The sequence below is a fragment of the Rhipicephalus sanguineus genome, chromosome 11, assembly GCF_013339695.2.
Source record: "Rhipicephalus sanguineus isolate Rsan-2018 chromosome 11, BIME_Rsan_1.4, whole genome shotgun sequence".
NCBI lineage: Eukaryota > Metazoa > Arthropoda > Arachnida > Ixodida > Ixodidae > Rhipicephalus > Rhipicephalus sanguineus.
The window spans coordinates 66,279,513-66,301,213 of NC_051186.1; the positions used below are offsets into that span (position 1 = coordinate 66,279,513).

General features: G+C 46.9%; 1 protein-coding gene across 1 annotated transcript in view; it reads left to right on the forward strand.

Moving 5' to 3' along the window:
• The first annotated feature begins 6,501 nt into the window (after positions 1-6,501).
• The window catches only part of LOC119374481 (ATP-binding cassette subfamily G member 4), a 59,921-nt gene continuing 44,721 nt past the window's right edge, over positions 6,502-21,701 (forward strand). The window contains exon 1 of the mRNA XM_037644588.2: positions 6,502-6,517. The gene's annotated coding sequence lies outside the window, so the exon portion shown is untranslated. The remainder of the gene's footprint in view (positions 6,518-21,701) is intronic.

Below are 21,701 nucleotides of genomic sequence, written 5' to 3' on the forward strand. Positions count from 1 at the left end.
CTGATGGGTAGATAACGAGTATTTATTTGATTTGTATACATACAAGCACAACGACACAGAGAAACGAGGGAGAGAGCAAGCTGGCAACTGCCGCCAGAAGGGGCACAACGCCTGCCTGCTCTTCCGGGAGGAGGGAAGAGACAGAGGAAAGCAAGTTAGGAGGAGAAAAAGAGGAAAGGAGATAGGAAAGTGAAGAAAAAAAATTGACGAAGACTTGGACTAAAATAGTACAGAGAGATGCAAAGAAAGATTCACGCTGTAAATTTATAGCGGCGAGAACGTTCATCGTCCGTCGAGTAATCAGATCATAGGTGGAACGCGTCTTTTATACCTGCGGCATCGAACATTCCAGTGTTATCGCTGGTGGCCGAGTTAGTTCCAGAATAAACGATATCGTTCCCGTGCGGTCCACAATCTCATCGGAAGATTCTGAAGTAATTTGGAAGGTTTGCAGACACTCGGGCGCGCTTTGTGCAAGGCACTGGTTATACGTGTAATGGACCGGTTACATAAAAATAATAAAAGAAGTGCGTGTGGCAATAGTATAGCCTTGTGTAGTATAGTGTAAAATGGGGTGGGAAAGGAAAGTTGGCGTGAGGAGGAGGAAAAGGGGGACGGGAGAGAGTAATTCATGGCATAGAAAGAATGAGAAAGAGAGAAATGTAGAGAAATAAGCGCATAAAAAGAAAGAAAGAGAAAAAAGAGAGGATCATAGAAAGAGAAAGAAAGAAATAGAGAGATATATAGAGACAGAAAAGGATAGCAACAAGGTGGAAGCAAGCGAGAAATACAGAGAGGAGGAAAGAAAGGGATGAAAGAGCAGGAAAGAAAAACATGGAGAGAGAGAAAAATAAATAAATAGAAATAAACAGGCAAAAAGAGACATAGAAAGAACAGCGAGAAGAAGAAAGAAATAGAGGAAGAAATAAAGAGAAAATTTGCAAAACTTAGCGAAACAGCAAAATACAGGACCACACAGATGCCCGTCAGCTCCACTCGCTCTTTAGCATTGCGGCTTCAGCGCAAGCTGCGAAATTCTTTCTTTTTTTCAGCGGACGCTTGCGTAATGGACTGTTTGTAACTTCCATTGGAGTTTGTGTCTATTGCCTTATGTTTATTTGATAACAGAATGGTTCATAGACCCTCAGAGTTTAGCGCAGAGACTTACGAAGAGGGGACACGAAGAACGAAGACAGCTTGCCCAGCCTTCACGAGTATCCGCGCTAAACTCTTCCGATATGTCGTACGAACAAGGCCATAAGTGAGCCCCTGTGAACAGATCTTGTCTTTAGATGCCTGAAAAAAAATCTGGCCTCTATCCGCTGTGTTCTGGATGTCCGGCCTACACATACGTTTCAGACGCTGCCCACAAGTACATACTCTGTAAACACACACTTGCGATCATGTGTGCATCTAGATCTCCACATTATGTCGTTTATTTTTTCTGTTTGATGGCTTCTTAGTTGTATATTGATTTCGCGATTTTAGGATAACCTGTAGTAGCGAATCCTACCTTCCGATATGCTTTCACATATATGTAAACAAAGCATTCACATCTTCAAGAACAAGCGCCATTACAGTGCGTTTTTTTTTTTTCTGAAGCAAACAACCTCTTCTTTTTTTAAGCAAATGAATCCGTGACCTCTCGTGAAATTAGGTGAATTCCTTGATAACGTGCACATAAGCGGATGCAAGGGCGCCTGCCACTCCTATGTTCATTGGTTTATATTTAGATATCATTCGAGAAGAACGATACGTGCTCCGATTTCGATGGCTGTTTTCGATGGCCAGAAATGCAGTGAGGTTAATGATAACATTAACCTCTCAAAAATTTTAAGATCCTCGATATTTTATTTTCCCGTGCATCGCCATATTCATAGCCGATTCGTGCAAGTGCGTACGTGCTACGGCTCACGATGTTCTCCTCGTGATCGTCAAGTTTATTACGTGGGATCACTTTGAAAGGCTCATCAAATCACTAACTTGTCACAATGGAGTCGTGCCTGTCCAGTACGCCCACGATAGGGCTAGGAGGCTTGACCTACCAGTCTTGTCGTAGGAGTAACCAGGCTGTCGTATTCGCGTGATGTACAGGATTCACAGTCATAGGCGTGCGCAGGGTTCCCAATCAGGGAGGGGGGCAAAGGTTCATCGCAGCGCCCCCCCCCACCCTACTAAGTCAATGTATAGGGCAGATTTTGCGCCCTCCCCCCCTCTTAGGTGACTAGAAGGGTCAATGTACGGGGGGTAGATTTCGCGCCCCCCTCTCAGGTGATTAGGAGGGGGCGGCCGCCCCCCCTGCCCCCCCCCCCCCTAGTGCGCACGCCTATGTTCACAGTAATATTTTGAAGAAGAAGAGTCAAGTTTGATGGACAAACAAGATCTTCCCTCTGACCAATCAATCCTTCCTGATGTAGTGTTACTTGGGGCCCCAGTGGCGACACATAGACGACACGAGTGCATCGAACGTTCGGATATGCTTCCTGATGTTGTTCTACTGAAGCATTTAGCGCGGCTCATAAATACAAGCTCATATCAGACCATGAAATCCAGACCACAGCGGCTGCCGGTGTCTTGCAGGAAGTGCTACTTAAGTGCATCTTGTGCGATGGTCTCTCGGATTTGCAGAAGAACTTTCTGCAAGGAAAAACAGAAAATCGTGCTGCATTTTTATTCAGCCGAAAGCCTTATGTAGCTCATCAGGACAAATATCCGGCGGTGTCTTGGATACGAATGTTACCAAACGTCATGTGACCAAGTCATAGCATCAGAGGATGTCGTCACGTCATGGCGTCATCTGACGGCATTGACATCATCCTTTAGTCAGCGACGGGCCATTCCCACCGTAGGTAGTGCAAGACCGGCTGAGCTGCAGAAAGCCTCGGGGTGGGGTGCACGAGGACAGTGGAATCGACTAAGAACGCCAAAATAATTTCATGGGTGTCTCATGCGGGCATAGGTTTTCGCCTGTGCTTTCCCCAACGTTAGCTAATGGGACGGCCCATTATTATTAACCTCCGGTAGTGAAAATGTACGGCCACCGCGTGGAGATTTGAGTACCCGTACTACCGAGCACCACGTCAAGGTACCTTACCCCTCATTAGCAAAACGAACCCACTACCTCACGCACAGGAGCCGGACACTCCACCGCATCACCAAAGTGTACGTAGGACAGCACTTGGCATATGTACCCCTCTCCTGTGAATGTTCAAATGGGGCAGAAGTTCAGGAGAAGATGGACGTTTCAAGACATGAAAAATATTTGAACAGGGTTTGTCGCTGGAGCCGATGTTTCCACAAGCGGTCCTGTCTTCTTCAAGATAGCAAAAGTTGCTGCCTTGAAGAAGACCAGGCCGCTTATGGAAACATTGGCTCCAACGACACTTCGTCTTCGAGGAATTTTTCATCTCTTTTGAATGCATCTCTTTAATTACGCCACCGACAGTTCAAACAGGCGGGTCGGCTGTTGGCTACCCATATTAAAAAGGCATACTCTGTGTCTCGAGAATCCCTATACTCACTTGCTTCTGCACGTAAAGCGTCGTATTCCAAAATTAACAGGCGCGGCGAACGCCTTTTGTGCTGAGGAGGCCGATGCACCTTTCCAAGGGCGCATGTAATGGTCATCCCCGTTATTATGTCCTCTCCGCCACCTCCTTCCCCGCATATCCCTGTCGCAAACTTGTTGCAACCATACGAGGGGAAGGGAGTTTTTGAAACCGGTTGCGAAATAACGAGCTACCACGTTGCTGCTCTGTCGCACATTCTGGCATTCGTGTGCCCCGTAGCGGCGTTAACCGCTTCGCGTCAGTACACGAGCAAGGAGAAAAGAACGCACTGGAGTGGCAGCCTTCATATTCCCACATTGCGACACTGCCATGGTCTGTAATCCGGTGCCACGTGACGGGAACGAGTTACACGTAAGAAAGTGACTCAGCGGAGAAGCAAGGAGCAAGCGTTCCGTTTGCAATATCAACTGGACAAGATATCCCCCAAAAAAAAAGCAGAGGCCGCATTTCATTCTAACTGATGCACCTTTCGGTGGGGCAGCGGAGGTGCAGACCTTCCAAATAGCCGCCCTCCGGGGCTTCGGCGATGTGCGAAATGCACGCGTTCCTTACACCGTACAGTTAACTAGTACGAACGACGATTCCCGTAGGAAGCGTCATACCTGCATCGTCTGCCGACAACGCAGTGACGGATAATTACTTTACCCTACACCCTATACTTTTCTTTTTCTGTTCCCTAGGGTGAGAAGTTCGACGTCGTCTCTTAGGCCGATATACTTCTGATGTATGGATAATATAAATCACCCTGTATGCACCGGGACACAAACTACTTTATTTTACCTATTAGTAACGCGATGACTGCGGCCGGTTGTGCGACGTCGACTTTTATTATGCCATGATTGAAAGTATCTCACGAGAAAGCTCAGACGGACGCGAGTCCGTCCGGGTTCTCCTGTGTAATACCGGAGGCGGGGGCGGGGGGCGGTGGAGGGTTATTACATCAGGGGTCTGTACTGATAATCAGTGGGGTTTCACGTGCCGAAACCACGTTGTGATGAGTAGGCACGCCTTGCTGGAGGGCTCCGGAAATTTCGACCATCTGGGGATCTTTAACGTGCACCTATAAGTCTAAGTACACGGGTCTCTAGCACACGGCCTCCATCTAGACGAGACCACCGTGGTCTGGTCGAACCCGCGACCGTCTGCTAAACCACCCTATAGTTCGAACAAACTTCCCGTTACTTAGACTCGAACACTGTGTCAGATAGGCGAAGTATTTTAGTCATTATCATTATTATTCCACTGCTTTTTTTTACTACTCACTTTTATTCCGCCCTCATTTTAGGCATGAAGCGATATTTAGCGCAATGGAACACGAGGACGAGAAGGGAAGGCACAACACGGTGCGCTCGTGTTACTTTGCGCTAACTCTCGCTTCATGTCGTACCAACAAGGTCGAATTTCTCCCATTGCGCTCATTTTAGGCACTGCTTTGCTTTGTCAGACACGCTGCAGTTTCTGTCTAAGCAGATATAACACTACCACATAGCACCGGACAGACCGGGCATGGACGTCGTTCAATTAAAGTAGAGTCAGCGAATCCACGGACACTTTCGCATTATGGTTGAAAGTGACGTGAGGTCAACGTGAATACGCTTGCGACAGGTTTTCTTTTTTTGTCCCTTTGATTTCTATTTTCTTTACTGCTTCTACATTTACTTTTATGAAAGCCCAAGCACTCCGCGCAGATGGCTAACCAAGGCAGCTCAAACGGGCGGCCCCGGTGTTTATCCTGACGGTTCATTACAGCCTTTCTCAGTTATTGGTTACGCCTGTCCGGGATTCTTAATTTTGTTTCCCGCCCGTGTGTTCCCTTCTTCATTTTTATTGTACCAGTGTTGAGTTGTGGAATTTCCCCAATTCTTGTGGCACATGCGTTTTAAGGCGAAAGCCTTACATGGCACATCGCTAGCGAAAATTGACCATCGCAGTAGGCGTCCCGCGGCGTCGGCGTCAACACGAGTGATGCTGAAAGAAAATGAATGCAGATTCGCATTTGTGGTGCTAGGCCTGAAGAAAGTTCTGAGCTGGGCGACCTTCTCTGTTTTCTTCCTCTCTTTCCTTCTCCTTTTCTCTGTCTCATTTTTTCTATTACTTATTTGTCTCTACTTCTATTTCTTCCTTTCTCTCTCTTTCTTTCTCTTTCTGTCTTCCCTTTCCTTCTCTGTATTTCTTTCTTTTTCTTTCTATGCTATGTTTACTCTCTCCCCTCCTCCTTTCCACTACCACAAAACTCTACGTATAGCCTCCATAGAAAGTGTTCCGAACCGATATATACCCGCCACCGATAATTGTTGTTCTACGCGTCGTTTTGTTCGCTGGCGCGATCTGCCAGAAGGCAGCCATGACCAGTTTCGCCGTAAAAAAAAGAAACCCGGTTACTGCCACTCCGTTTCTTCGTAAGGCACGCGCAACAGGTCGACCGCCAGTCAGCCGCGTTTCTGCATATCTTTGTTATCTCTTTTTTTTATCTCTCTCTCTTCATCGTCCCATCGTCCCTCCGTCCTCTCTTCTCTGCCTCCCTGAACCGTGTTTGTTGCCGTCGCCTCCGCATCCCTCTCGCTGCCTGTCCTTCGCCCGCACTCAAGGATAACTGTACATGCAGTTATCCTCTCTCACGATCTCGCCCTCCTTCTCACTCTCACTCTCTCTCTCTCTACATCCCACTCTCACCAGCCACCGAACGCGTGACCCGAACAGTTCTGTTGTACGCGAGACGCTCACAGCTTCCAACGCGCGCAACGAAAACGGCCGTCGCGAAGCCTACGGCCTTTTGCAAATAACTTGGAACAGTTTTCGTCGACGCCTTATCTGCCGTGGTATATCGACCATCAGAGGAGCGACGTTTTCGTGGGCGTGCCTTTTGAGAGGCCGTTTGTGTGCGACGTAGTGTGTTTCGCTTATCGGCCTAGCTACCGGAAGAGGAAGAAAGAGGCACGTCTCACATGGTCAGTTGAGACGTCGGTGTTTCTTTTTCGTTGTTTTTTTATGTTTCCTAGTAAAAGTTTTAGTATAACGTTGACGGCATTGTCGCGCGTATTGTAGTTGTTGTACTCTAGTATATACCAGGACGTCGAAACTTCATTGGTAGGAGCCTGTTGCTACAAGCTGGTGAATCCAAATGGATGGTGGTAACAACTTTATTGAGAACTCCTGCACTTTCGTGGACAGGCCCTAGGCCGCCTCCGAGGAGCCGCGGAGAAGCTGTCTCCTCGCCGCCTCACGGGCTTGCTGGGTTGCTCATAGCTGGTCTTGAAGGTCTGAGATGCACAGCGCGGCCATCCACAGCGCCGCAGCTTCATCTGGAGAGACTGCCTTTTCTTCGCCTATAAACTGCCATTCCCAGAGAATGCGTCTAATGGACGCGTGAGCCCAGTCGCATAGCTTGCAGTTATCGTCCGAATAGATGTCTGGATATATGATCCTGAGTGCCATAGAATCAAGGTCGTCCCTAACATTTTGTGTCTGTGTATGTGTGAGGACGGCTTTTTTCATAAAAAAATTTTCCTTTTCACCGATCATTGCCCATCATATCCTTCTCACTTTCAATATCAATGATTTAATAATTTCTTCAAAAAGTCCTGAACTAAACTGCGGTGCACTTTTTTATTTCATTTTCGACGGAATCATTGTTGTAATTTTTGCAAAACTCGTACTTTCGTCCTGGTCACCCAGTAATTCTCTGTACCAGGACAGCGTTCGAGAGCATTCAAGCATTGTCCCTTGAAGAGTTGATGTTGCTTGACAAGGGAGTGGGCCGTTCTATGAAGGAAGATTACACTGGTTTCATTTGCATGCTTAAAGCCTATTCCGTAAAATATTATCCAAGTTCCTTTCAAAAGAAGGGTACACGATAGCAAGCATCAAACAACTCGGGCGTCGATGTTCTCTTGTGAACCATTCGCTGAAGTTTGGTTGTAAACGTAGCTTGTAAACGTGCGTACGTGAATAACAACTTAAAACATATAAGTACGGTGTATATGCTTAAAAATTAAGTACTAACACATTGTGCTATATCACTATAATAGCCCAAAAATTTTTAAGGCACCACGGTCTCCCACTGCTCTATTTTTTGTTTTAATAAAACGTGATTTCGGAGTCGGCGTAAAACGTGATGCTGTCTTTTGCCGCCCTCGCTGCAGAAGTGCTCCTACGAAGCACTCGTGCGCTACGTCCCTTGTGTGAGTGCCAAGCGATTGGTGGTGTTAAGGCGTGTTTGACCTGTCCACTTCATCAAGGCTCCACCCACCTGCTAATTAGCAAAGTAATTAATTAGCAAAGGAAAGTGATGCGCGACACCACAGAAAGGCCTTTACTCTCCTATGTCACTGTAGTTCTGTGCGGAGAGATACCACCTGGACCAACCGCAAAGCCCTTGCTTGCCCGCGGCCTCCCTCTGCACGAAAGGGGATTGGAGTTCAGGTGCTCTTCGTTTCCGGCAGTTAGCGGAAAGCCACGAGCACTCTATAGATGTCACTAGCACAATACACTTAGCTAGCAAGCGTGTACAAGTCCCTCGATAATCCATTGAAATCCAAAGCTGAGGTGGGAGCCGGTGGAGTGAAACACGATGTGCTGTAGAGTTCGTATGAACGGAAATCGGTACCACAGTCAGGTTTGCCGACGGTTCGATAGAAGGGTCTAATGTACAGCAAGAGCCGTTATGCGATCACAACAGTCGATTTTGGCGGCGCAGTTGTCCGCCGCCGCCGCCGTCAGTAACAGCTATCGCGCACAATGAGAAAAAATATTAATAAGCCATGGTTTCAGCAGGATTTGAAACCAGACACCCTGCCTGCAATTCGAGTATTCTACCACAAAGCCACGTCGGTGCTTGAAACTGCTGCACGGAAAGACCCTATGCAGGCGTCATGTCGGGCAAGGAATCACGTTGACAGAAGTACTATAATGGGATAGAAGAGTAAATGGACAACCGGGCATCACACAATGCGAATTGCATGACGTGTGAGTGGCTTGAAGGTTCCCACCCATTACCAAGGGCTCAGCCATAATTTTTCATCGTCTCAGCCACAGCGTCACCAAGGCGCACGTAATGCCTTACACACGCGTTGTGGGTACCGCGCTTCTCCACTGAATGATGAGTAATGACATGTGGGTACTTCCCTAATTCTCGATATTATGATGATTTATGGCGTAGCTGGTATAGCTTGCAACGGCAGCTGCGGTAGTCACCCCAAGAGAGTTCACAACGGGCTCTACAAAGACCGCTGCTCCAGCTTTCGCTGTGACAGTGCTGCGTATTCTCCGCGATCATGTCGTTCCTTAAGTTTTTTGTATTTTCTTAATGGCGTCTTAACATCCTGACACGCCAAGGGTGACAATGCACCTTTGACAAAGGTAGGTCCGCTTATGGGAACGTCGGCCAGCCTGCCTGAGGCACCTATTTTTGTTCATAGCTCTATTATTAACGTACTAATATTGTATTAATCATCCATTGTCCGTCGCGCTGCGGTCTTCCCGTCCAAAAGCCCCGGAGGATAAAGTTACGGCGACGGATGTTTTCCTGGTCGAATCGCGTACGGTAATCCCGCCGCCTTCCGTATCTAACAAAGCTGGGCCACCTGAAGGGGGTACGCTGGCGTGTGACATTTCCTACTTCGCGACGTGCGAGCAGTCGCTGGCTCTAGACGAGTGAATAACGTTGAAGGGGTCCCTTTTCCTTCGATTCTTGCTATGAGACACACACAGGTTGCAGTCTTGGCACTCCTTCTCTCAATTGACACTTGCATTTTGGACCGTCGGTTTCCTCAATTGCTGTTAGTGAAAAAGACGTGAAACATTTTGAAGTGACCCTTGCGTCTCTTACACGTTTTCTTGCCTCTACGCTTTTGTTTTGGCATGTAATTTTTCCTCCTGTCCTTTCTGACACCCGATTTCTCTCACATATCCCCAAGCGGTTGCGATCGCAATGGCTGATCACGGCCGCCCACTACGGTGGAGTTTCACGACCATGCTCCAGAACGCAGGTCGGACTCATGCGGGCCAAGGCCGCCACCGCGTTTCCATGGCGTTAATGAAAGCAAAACACCCGCGTACTTATAAGCAGGCGTGCTTCAAGGTACCCCTGGAGGTCAGCCGGATCTCTTTGCTACGGCATGCTTCGTTTACGATCATATCGCGCTGTTGGCGCGTTAAAGCCGAAAACAGGAAGCAGCTGACGAACACCGCAATCATGACCATATTCACTTTGATAATGCGTTTATGTTGATACGGCTCTGATATTGGTGCGCTGCTGACCATCCGTTGTCAAAATGTCCCTGTTTTTCGTCCTCGTTTTGACCTACCCGGGCGATAACTGCCCGTGAGCTCTTTGAGAACTTGCTTTCTTACGCACTGAGTTCCAAGTTTCGTTCAATAGCCGAATGTTGAGTATACAGAGAACACAGGACGAACAAGAAGGAAGCAGGGCCGTGTTTTGACGACGTGAGGTCTGTCAGCACGTTTGAATGAAGTCACTAGAGAAGGCGTGTATGCCTAGGAGTTTCTGACGAAGTTCCTGGGCAATTTCCAGCTCGCACTAGCTCCTAACGTTCGTTCTAGCTTTCTTCTGGCGAAGCTCATAGGTGATAGCGCTTGATAGCTGTCAATACTTTCCTATCATCAGCGTAAATTCCTTTTGTATGCGCCCAACGAGGTGTGTCCGGCCCGTATGGCGTCGCTCATAACTGTCGCGCGGTGTCGCCGAGTAGGTGTCTCTGTACTTTCGAAGGCAACGCTACCGCAACGTGACATCCTATATCCTATCTCGATTTCGCCGCACGTCGCCGAATATAAAGCTTCCGGAATGGCTTCAACGTGGCTCGAAACGGAACCACACGGTCCATGAGCGGGCGTTTACTATGAAAGGCTTGTCGATGTCTCTCGCCGGGCAGACCTTCAGCTTCCTGGTGTTGATGTTGAAGACTGCGGGCCTGTTGGTACACAGTGTACTGAATGATGGATGGCGCATCAGTGACGAGGCTCACGCAAGGTAGTAACATACGCACTGGAGCGCTACGCGAACCGTTCGTCTACTATCGCTCACGAGGCACGTGACATCATAAAACAACGCGATCCTTCCGGAGCGCCTTCAATCGAACTCCGCAAGACGAAACCTAAACTCCGACCGTTGCTCGTGAAAGTCGTTGCTGTCGCCGTGACCGAATGGAGGCATACTTACTTGTATGCAACCTTCAGGATCTGCCCTTACAAAAGTGTATTCGCAGTCTATAGACTGTCTAAAAATGATTTTAGACAGTCTATAGACTGTCTAAACCCGTTTTTGTAAGGGTGGTAAGGTATGGCGAGACCGCTCGCAGTTTCCACTAAGATTAGAAGAAAAGACTACTACAGATTACATTGATGCCCTCTCGAACGTGCGCTTGTCGGTGGTCATGCCGTTTCTTGCATGGCAATCTGATCTTTTGTAGAGGTGACTTCTCATGGCACGTTGCCACATTCAATTGCTGCCCGGACATGAACGCTTGACCGTCGATGTTGCCAGTAGCAGCGGAAATGTTGCCCTGCTAACCACGTGGATGAAAGTGCTAAGTTTCTACAGCGCGACTGGACGCGGACGGAGAGGAACACGCAAACACACACACAGCGCTGACTTTCAACTGTTTATTTTTATATGCACGTGACGATTATATAGACACATGCAAGCAAGTGCAAACAAAAAGAAGAAACAAAAGGCGGACCCATACGCACATGCTTTGCCGCAAGCACAACCCGATGCCACCCAGCTAGAGTGACGGATCTAGAAACCTGTTTTCCTTATCTGACAGTGACAGGGATGGCATGCTGACAGACATATCATTCATTTTATCTATTTCATATGCTTCAATAATTTCTCTTGTCAATCGATCACTTGCCCTGTTGAGAATGCTAGTTTTATCAAACATGGGAAAACACAGAAACAGAAAACACAGAAAACACGACCAAAAGGTGTTTGCTGGAGCTACGAGCCCAGAGGTAACAAGCCGGTGTTGCCATTTGCATCGGCGCGCTCTAAGTTAGTCAAATGTGCTGTGATTTTGTCGTGTTTTCACAATTCTTTGTCCAAGTCTTGCGAGCATAAGATTGAAGAAAGTTTGTGGGGCCAGGCCAAGCGTCCGTGTGACTCCGGTTACTCCATGAGACTGTTGTCTGCGGTGGCGGAACGCCTGAGCAAAAAGTACCGGTCAAATCCGAGTGAGCGTCAGAGTGACACTCGAAGGAAAAAGCTCGCAGTAGTGCCCTACATACACACCGTATCTGCACAATCTGAAAAGGATTGCGAGAAGGTCCGGTGTGGACGTTGTTTTTTCTGCGCCCGCGCGACTGCAGGGACTTTGCAGGCGAGTAAACGCTGAAAAAGAAAACCCTTCGTGTCCCACCAAACATAGCGATAAGTTCGTGGCCTGCGTTAAAGACGTAATTTATTCCGTCCCGCTGTCATGTTCTCGTGTGTACATTGGCCAGACCGGCCGTTGTGTGAATCAAAGGTTGAGGGAACATAAGTACAATGTCACGAAGGTTATTTCTGGACATCTTGCCATTCACTGCCAAAGATGTAGCTGTTTTCTCATGTTTGATAAAGCTAGCATTCTCAACAGGGCAAGAGATCAATTGACAAGAGAAATTAACGAAGCATATGAAATAGATGAAATGAATGATATGTGTGTGAACCTGCCATCCTTGTCACTGTCAGCTAAGGAAAAGAGGTTTCTGGATCCGTCACTCTAGGTAGGTGGCAACTCGTTGTGCTCGCGGCAAAACATGCGCGTTTGGGTCCGGCTCTTGTTTCTTGTTTTTCTTTGCACTTGCTCGCGTGTGTCTATATAAGCGTCACGTGCATATCAACATAAACAGTTGAAAGTCAGCGCTGTGAGTGTGATTGCGTGTTCCTCTCCGTCCGCGTACAGTCGCGCTGTAGAAACTTAGCATGAACAACCAACTAGTCCGCCAACGCACTTTGGATGAAGGTGCGATTCCCGGCATGGAGGAAGTAAACATTTAGAAGGGAGCATTGCGCAATGTTCAATGAAGAAAGAAAGAAAGAAAGAAGGAAGGAAGGAAGGAAAGAAAAAAAGAAAGAAAGAAAGAAAGAAGGAGAGAAAGAGAGAAGGAAGGAAGGAATGAAAGAAAGAAAAAAAGAAAGAAGGAAGGAAAGAAAGAAAGAAAGAAGGAAGGAAATAAATAAAGAAAGAAAGAAAGAAAGAAAGAAAGAAGGAAAGAAGGAAAGAAAGAAAGAAAGAAAGAAGGAAGGAAGGAAGGAAGGAAGGAAGGAAAGAAAGAAAGAAAGAAAGAAAGAAAGAACCAAAGAAAGAAAGAAGGAAGGAAGGAAGGAAGGAAGGAAAGAAAGAAAGAAAGAAAGAAAGAAGAAGAAAGGAAGGAAGAAAGAAAGAAAGAAAGAAAAAAAGAAAGAAAGAAAGAAAGAAAGAAAGAAGGAAAGAAAGAAGGAAAGAAAGAAAGAAGGAAAGAAAGAAAGAAGGAAAGAAAGAAAGAAACCCCCTATTTTCCCAATAGGCGAAGGGCTCCTATGTTTTTTGTTTGTTTGTTTGTGTTTTTTGGTTCAAAAACACGCCGAAAAACAGGCTTGAAAGAAACACTTGAAAAACAAGCGGCCCAAGATTTCGCAAGCATTAACAGCGAACCGTCCACACGTGCACTTTTGCTGTCGTCCTCTTCTGCTTCCTTGTTTGTTAGAATCACACCCTCTAATCGAGACTTCTTTCATCACGCAATCTGAATGCGTGCATGCTCGCAGCGGGCCGACACGTGTGTGAGATGTTGTAAACGCAAAAGTCCAGAGGTAGCTGACAGTGCCCACAAAGCACACTGAGACGCTTCGTGCCGTTCTTTTTTTCCTCTTTAAAATACTGCTCGGTGTCACCTTGAATAATTTGATTCTCTTGATCCAACCGGTATCCCCATTCTAACGTTAACGTATATTCACAGGTATACTTTGCGTTAGTGATAAGACACTTGCGGTGGGAAAGTAGCCGACCTTCGAAAAATCCGTTGTAGCAACTGCTTTATTCGTGCAATTCGGTTTACCGTTATTATGTCCTGAGGCAGTGTGTATAGACGAGGACAGCAACAGAGGAAAATCACGACAGGGGCTACTCTTATTTTCAAAATAGCATCACCAATTAATACTCTGTCAGCATGGAGGCGAGCGCACGTGTCCATGCGGCGTCGCTTAGACAATCACAACAAGAGCTGTTGTTTTGGAATAAACGTCAGTACCGCGTTTTAATGTCCTAAATAGCGCAACAGGAGAACTTCCGGTTGCAGTCACATGCCGGGGAGTCTCGTGACCTGATCAAGAATTCAACGTGTGACGTCATTAGTAGAAGGACATGTCGCTCTCGCCTCCGGTTTTGGCAGTTGCGATACCGGCAAAATAGTGAGAACCGTCAAGTGACAAGGCGTAGGTTAATGGCCCCCCAGTAACATGGGCCAACTTCTGACACTAGCAAACTAGCGATACATACGCAAAGCCAGGCAAGGTCTTTTCCTTTCATTCAAATTTTGGCGCTGGAATTACGTCATAAGGTAACGTCCCTTCTCGGGTCACGTGACTCTCGCATGTGACGGCGAATGGACTTGCAGCTGTTGCACTCTTCAGGACATGGTAACACGCGCGTAGGGGCACTTTCCCAGTGCGCATGCCTGTGAAACCCTTCGTTGTTGCTCTTTCTTCTACAGCTACGTAAATGGTTTTTTTTTTTTTTTTAAGGTAAGATTCACTCGGCAGTTGGCTCTCGTGCTGTTCTCTTGTCTTGCACAGCTCTCCTCATCTCTTCGCGCTGTTTGAAGGCATATCCTTCAAGAAAATTACGGCATTCTCCACTGGTTAACCTAGAATGGCCACTGAATTCACCGAGCAGCAGCATTTCGTAAATCCGAATATGCCAGCGCAGAGCCCAAACGCTCGAAGCAACAACGCGGCACTCTCTGCCACGAAACATGCTTAATAATAATAATAAATGTTGGGGTTTAGCACCTCTAAACCACGATGTGATTATCGGCACATGTTTACCTTGCAAAAGCACGAAGGAAGAAGTGTGGAGTAATGTTACAGAAATATCTCTTGCTATGAGGAAATACCGGATGCCTTTTTCTTAAAGTACACCTGTTTTAGTTGCTGCACATTAAGCACTTGTTGCACACTAGACATTTGCTGCACAATAGAGATTTGTGAAACACTAGGCATGTGTTACGCACTAAGCATTTGTCAAACAGTAGGCATTTGTTGCATACTAGGCATTTTGTGTCTCGTTTTTTTTCTCTCTTTTTTTGTGCTGTCCGTTAAGTATACACCTGTGTAGAATGGGGGCCGCCGTGATGGCTCGATCAACCTGTGTTCGATCCCAGGTGCGGCGGTCGCGTTTCCACGGAGGCTGAATGAAAGAGACCTGTCTACTGTGTGATGTCAATGCACGTTAAAGAGCCCCAAGTGGTCGAAGTTATACGGAGCCGTCCACTACGGCGTCTCTCCTAGCCTGAGTCACTTTGCGACATTTAACAACATAAACCAGCCAACCTGTGTGTATTGGGTGCGTGTTATAAATGCGAATCATCCTGATTGTCATCAGCATCATCTGAGAAAGGGTCAATAACCGCACGTTTCGAGCTCTCTGTTGCAATATGACCGAGTACAGCAAGTGGAATATGGGATCGCATGTACCGAGATATGAGAGGCTTAGAATTTTCGGTTATCATATCACTCCCGCTGCCGAGGCCGAGTGTTTTTCTCGTCATGTATATAAGAGGTATGGAGGCCACTTACAGACGTCACTGTGTTTATAACGCGAAAGCGTTAGGGAGCTCGGATCTCAGAAATTCCGGTGTCGGTGTCGGCGTCATTGGCTGTGAGCGAAAAATCATCGTTGTCCGAAAAATCAGCATTTTGATGACTCGCCTTATTACGCACTGAGTTCCAAGTCGTAGGCATCAGTTTCGTTCAACAACATAATATTCAGTACACAACGAACACAGGACGACCAAAGAAAACAGATTAAGACGGCGTTTCGGAAACGTGACGTCTGTCGGCACGTTTGAAAGAAGTCAGCCCAGAAGGTGTGCTTGTTCTTTTTTTTTATTAAATGCGAAGCATTTCTTAGCGAACTTCTGCGACTTTGAGCGTATCTATCTATCTATCTATCTATCTATCTATCTATCTATCTATCTATCTATCTATCTATCTATCTATCTATCTATCTATCTATCTATCTATCTATCTATCTATCTATCTATCTATCTATCTATCTATCTATCTATCTATCTAGCCGCCTACGACTTTGTGCTCTCCTGGCCGTTTCGTTAATCGCATGTATACCAAAATTGGTGTGTCATAACATGGCCTTATTACGAACATAAATGACAGGTCATATCATGAAAATCATGACACGCATGTCATGAACAGCATGATTTACATTCCACGGCCTTTGGGCTCTTGCGGCCGTTCCGTTAATTTCATATATACCAAAATTGGTACGGCGTAACAAGAATTCATGATGAACACAATGACAGGTCCTAACATGCAAATCATGACGCGCATGTCATGTGCAGCATGATTTATATGACATGGTCTTGGGGCGCTCGCAGCCGTTTAAATGAAGGGATACATACGAAAACTGGTATGACGAGACATTACTGTAGGACGAACATAACTGACACGTGGTAACATGAAAATCATGATATGCATGTCATGTATGACATGATTTACATGCAACGCTCATGGCGCACTCGCGGCCGTTTCGCTAGATTGATATACACCAAAATTGGTACTGTGCAATGTGACTTTATGAAGAACATGAATAGCGGGTGGTAGCATGAAAACCATGGCATCCATGACATGTATGTCATGATTTACATGCCACGCTCATGGTTCATTCGCGTCCGTTTCGCTTGCGTGATATACACCAAGATTGGTGTTACACGACACGACAGTATGACGAACGTAAGTGAGACGTGGTAGCATGAAAATCATGACATGCAAGTCACGTACGACCGGATTTACTGCCACGCTCATGATGCGCTAGCGGCAGTTTCAGTAGATTGATATACACCAAAATTGGTATTGCCCGATGTGACCGTATGAAGAACATGAATGACAGTTGGTAAGATGAAAACCATGACATGCATGTCATGTATGTCATGATTTAATTGCCACGCTCATGATGCATTCGCGGCCGCTTCGCTAGCTTGATGTAACCAGAATTGGTATTGCGCGAAGCGACTCTTTGACGAAGGTAAATGAGACGTGGTAACATGAAAATCATGACATGCATGTCATGTATGTCATGATTTAATTGCCACGCTCATGATGCATTCGCGGCCGCTTCGCTAGCTCGACATACACCAAAATTGGTATCGCGCGAAGCGACTGTATGACGAAGGCAAATGAGACGTGGTAACATGAAAATCATGACATGCAGCTTATGTATGTCATGATTTACATGCCGCGCTCATTTGGCATTCCCGGCCGTTTCGCTAGCTTGGTATACACCCAAATTGGTATTGCGCTACGTGACTGTATGACGAACGTAAATGAAAGGTGGTAACATGATAATCATGACATGCATGAAATGTACGACATGATTTACATGCCATGCTCATGGCGCACTCGTGGCCGTTTCGCTAGATTGATATGCACCAAAATTGGTATTTCGCGATGTGACTGTATGAAGAATATGAATAACAGGTGGTAACATGAAAACTATTACATGCATGCCATGTATGTCATGACTTACATGCCACGCTCATGGTGCATTCGCGGCCGTTTCGATAGCTTGATATACACCAGAACTGGTATTGCGCGATGTGACTGTATGATGAACATTAGTGACAAGTGGTTACATGAAAAACCATATTATTCATGTCATGTATGGCATGATTTACATGCTCTACTCATGGTGCACTCGCGGCCATTTCGCTCCTTTGATATACACCAAAATTGATATTGCGCGATCTGACTGTATGACGAACATAAATGAGAGGTCTTAACATGCGAATCATGTTATGCATGTCATGTACGGTATGATTTACATGCCACTGTCATGGTGCGCTTCCGGCCGTTTTGTTAACGTGATATATGCCAAAATTGGTATGGCATGACACGAGTGCGTCATGAACATAAACGACAGGTCATGCATTGTATATACCAGAATACGCGTTTCATTGGCATGGTGTACTCTAGATTGTGCATGCATGCGTGCACGGCAAACATGTGATATATGGTGGACTAGATGCCATGGCATGAATGATTTCATTTGGCTCAAAGACAAACAAGGCGATGTGTGCAGCTTTTTTGCTGACTGCTTCGCATTAGATCGATTCCCACAGTGCGTGGGATCTGCCGAATTTTTTTCCATAGGAATTTCACTTGGAGTTTAATTGCTAGTTCGCACTAGCTCCTAACGTTCGTTCTGGCTTTCCTTGACGCAGCTTGACGGCTGTCACTATGCTTTTTGCATCTCATGGTACTTTCGCTTCGGACCTGTGCAACGAGGCGTGCCGGGCCCATGCGGCGTCGCATAAACCGTTGCGCGGGGTCGCCTAGTTCGCGTCTGAACTGGCGAAGGGAAAGCTACCCCATCGCGAAACTCTATATCTCATTTCGATTTTGACGCATGTCGCAGAATATAACGCTTCCAGAGAAATTGCAACATCGCTTGAAACGGAGTCGCTCAAGATTAGGTGTCTACCGTGAAGGGCTTGTCCATGTCCCACGCCTCGCAGATCTTCAGCTTCCTGGTATAGCGTTGAAGACTGCGGGCGTGTTACTGGATGGTGGATAGCGCAGTATTGACTGAACAGCAGGTAGGAACACACGCACCGGGCGCTATGCGAACCGTCCACCTACTATCGACCGCGAGGCACGTGCAGTCACGGAACAACGCAATCCTTTAGGAGCAGTTGCAGTCGAACCCCGCAAGACAAAACCTAAACTCCGACCATTGCTTGACAGGGCCGTTGCTGTCGCCGTGAACGAATGCAGGCACACTTGTTTGTAACGTTCAGAATCTCGCATAAGGCAGGGCGAAACCTTTCACAATTTCTGCGAAAATTAGAAGAATGCCGAAGATTTTCCGAGAAATAAGAAGTCGACGCCGCGTGTACACATCTTGAACTGCGTTCTGCGTCTTTGTTCGCCTCTATTGAAGAGCTGCTGTTTATTTTTAGCAGCGAAGCTGCTTAAGCTGGCCGTTATTTGTGCGGCCTATCGGAAAGCTGTCATCATCAACGGGCATGTGCCACAGAAATTGGGCAAGTCCCACTACTCACCACTGGCTCACTAGAAAAGAGAGAGAGAGAGAAAGCTATAGAAAGAATGATGGAGAGAAAAATAGCGAGAAATGATGAGAATAAAGACATTAAAAGATATAAAGGCAGAGAAAGGGCAAGAAAGAGAGACAAAGAGAAAGAAATAGAATGGAAGAAACAGAAAGAAACGGATACAAAATAGAGATACAAGAAACAAAGAGCAAGAGAAAGAAAGAGAAGAAAGAAAGCAAAAAACAATGAGAAACAAAGAAGGCGACCCAGCTGCGGTCTTCCTTCAGGTTTGGCACCGCTCGTGCGAAACTGACATTCTAGGGAACGGGAATGGCAACGGCGGCTGCGAGAAGAGCCCGAAGTGATGGAAGCCCTATACGCCAACGACGACGTGCCCGTAGAGGTATGAGAGGTGCGAACTCTCGATTATGGAGTTTGGACATCCGTGTCGTGACTAACCTAGCTAAAGCCTAGCAACAGCCTAGAAGCAGCCAGATTAGACTTCGGAATCGCCAACTTTCGCTGTTTCAAGCCTTGCGCAACTTAGTGCAAGCTTCGTCGTTTTTTGTTGTTTTTTTTTCGCCTTCAAGAGCCCCATGAAAGCTCGAAAAATAAGCTGCGCAAGATTACTAGGAATCAGCAGGAATTCATTGCCACACGTGCACTTTTGCTGCAATCATGTCCTGCTTCCTTGTTTCTGTCTTCTAAGCTGCATTTTTTTTCTGTTTTTTTTTTCAATGGCATCGAATCATACCGATCGTTCGAGCGTTCAGTCATGATGCACTCCGGATGCATGCCCTCCCGCAGTGGTCCGGTACGTGTGTGCAATGTTGTAAACGCAACGGCCTAGCCGGAGCCGACAATGCCTGCAAGGCAGACTGAGTTGTCGCTTACTGTTTTTTTTTTTTTTTGTCCCTCGTTATAAAATTGCCCGGCGTCAGACTGAATACCTCAATTCTCTTGATCCCGCAGGCGTTTCCTCTATCGTTAATGAATCTGCTCAGGCGTAGTTAAATTACTTCTGGCAGGTTGCTTTGATGTTGTAAAAGGAGCCGACCTTCGAGGAATATGTTTCAGCAACAGGTTGTCTTGGACAAGTTGGGTCATCTTCATTATGCCCTGAAGCAGCGTGAAGAGAGGAGGACAGCAATTGGGAGGCAATCGGAACAGTGCGAGCGCTAACTGCCAAGAAGCATCGCCATTTTTACCCTGTCCAGAGAGAGGCAAATGTGACAGCGCGGCGTTGCTTGACCAGTCACAGCTGTTGATGCGGGAATAACGTTTGCACTTACATAGCTCCCCAGTGCACATACTGGTAAAACCGTGAGTTCTTGTTATTTTATCTTTATGTTTTTATTATTATTTTCTTGTTTGCAGAGTACAGATGGTGAGGTGCTCTTTTTTTTTTTCTTTCGCAAAAAAAATCAGTTGGCAGTTAGCGCTCGTCCTGTTGCGGTCCGCTTCTACTGCTTTCCACGTCTTTTCACGGTGCTTCAAGGTGTAGCTTCCAAAGCAACGTCGAGGGGCGCCACTGCTCCGATAGCAACTGGGAATGTCCACGGCGACAACACTGCCGGCTCGGCTTCCGCGCACGCGCAGAGCCCTCGTATTGCATCTGTGGTGCGCCACAGTGTAACTATTGCTGACTAGCAGGGCTCGGGTCGAATGAGGAGCGCATGCGCGCACGTGTCCTTGCCGCTGCCGCTGCCAAATTTGGCTACAAACCACCTTTGCGGGCAGCGTGTGCCCCCAGTGACGCATAGCTCGGCCACTCGAGTGTCGCGCCCAAACTTGAACTAGGGCTTTCCTATACAAGGAAACTGCGGAAATGGCCACTGGTCAATCTTTGGCGGGCGCTGAGTAGTAGAATGTCGTCAAACTGACTGTGCAGAAAGCAGCGAGCAAGCGAAGCGATGGTCTTTGCCATGGCTGCGAAAGAAGGCGCCGTGGTCGTCCCTTCTTAGCCTTGCGTGGCACCCATTTTGCGCCGTTTCCCTCCATTTTACAACAATTAACCATATTAGCCCAAGCCTCATTCTCAGCTGTGTCATCGAACATGTTTACCTTAGAAAAGCGGAAAGGAGTAAGCGTGCAGTAATAATACAGAAGCGTATATTGCCGTGAGCCAACACCGGATACCGTTTTCTTAAAGTATCTCTTTTGTGCAGAGGTTCCCGTATTCGTTGCACATAAGGTATTTAACACATCGCCGCGGTGGTCCAGGGTTACGGTGCTCGATCGCTGTCCCGTAGGTCGCGGGATCGAATCCCGGCCACGGCGGCCGCATTCCGACGGAGGCAAAATGCTAGAGACCCGTGTGCTTAGATTAACGTGCGCGTTAAAGAACCCCACGTGGTTGAAATTTGCGGAGCCCTCCCCTACGGCGTCTCTCGTAATGACATCGCGGTTTTGGGACGTAAGACCCCAACAATTATAATTACAAGGCACTTGGCGATTCAGGAGGCATGCATGATACTCTATTTTAACCGCGCTTTGGCAGCGGAAGCACTTGTGTACATTCATAAATGTGATTACATCATAAATGTGTGCATCATAAATGTGATTGGTATCCGTCATAAATGCAATTCAGCGAGATGATCGTCATCGTTAGAGAAAAAGGCAATAACCTCCTGTTGCGAGCTCCTTAGCTGTGGCAATGAGTGGGAAGAAAAAAGCAAGTGCCACTAGAGAGCATGCGCCGATATACGGGATGGTTCAGATTTTCCAAGCAGGCTGAAAAGTTTGCTGATGATATCTGTCGCTGTTAAGGACTAGCGTTGATGTCCCACTCGTATATCACAGTTAGGGCCGCCACTTACTGGTATCGCCGTGTTCGTCCTTGTTTCTCACTTGCTGCAAAGG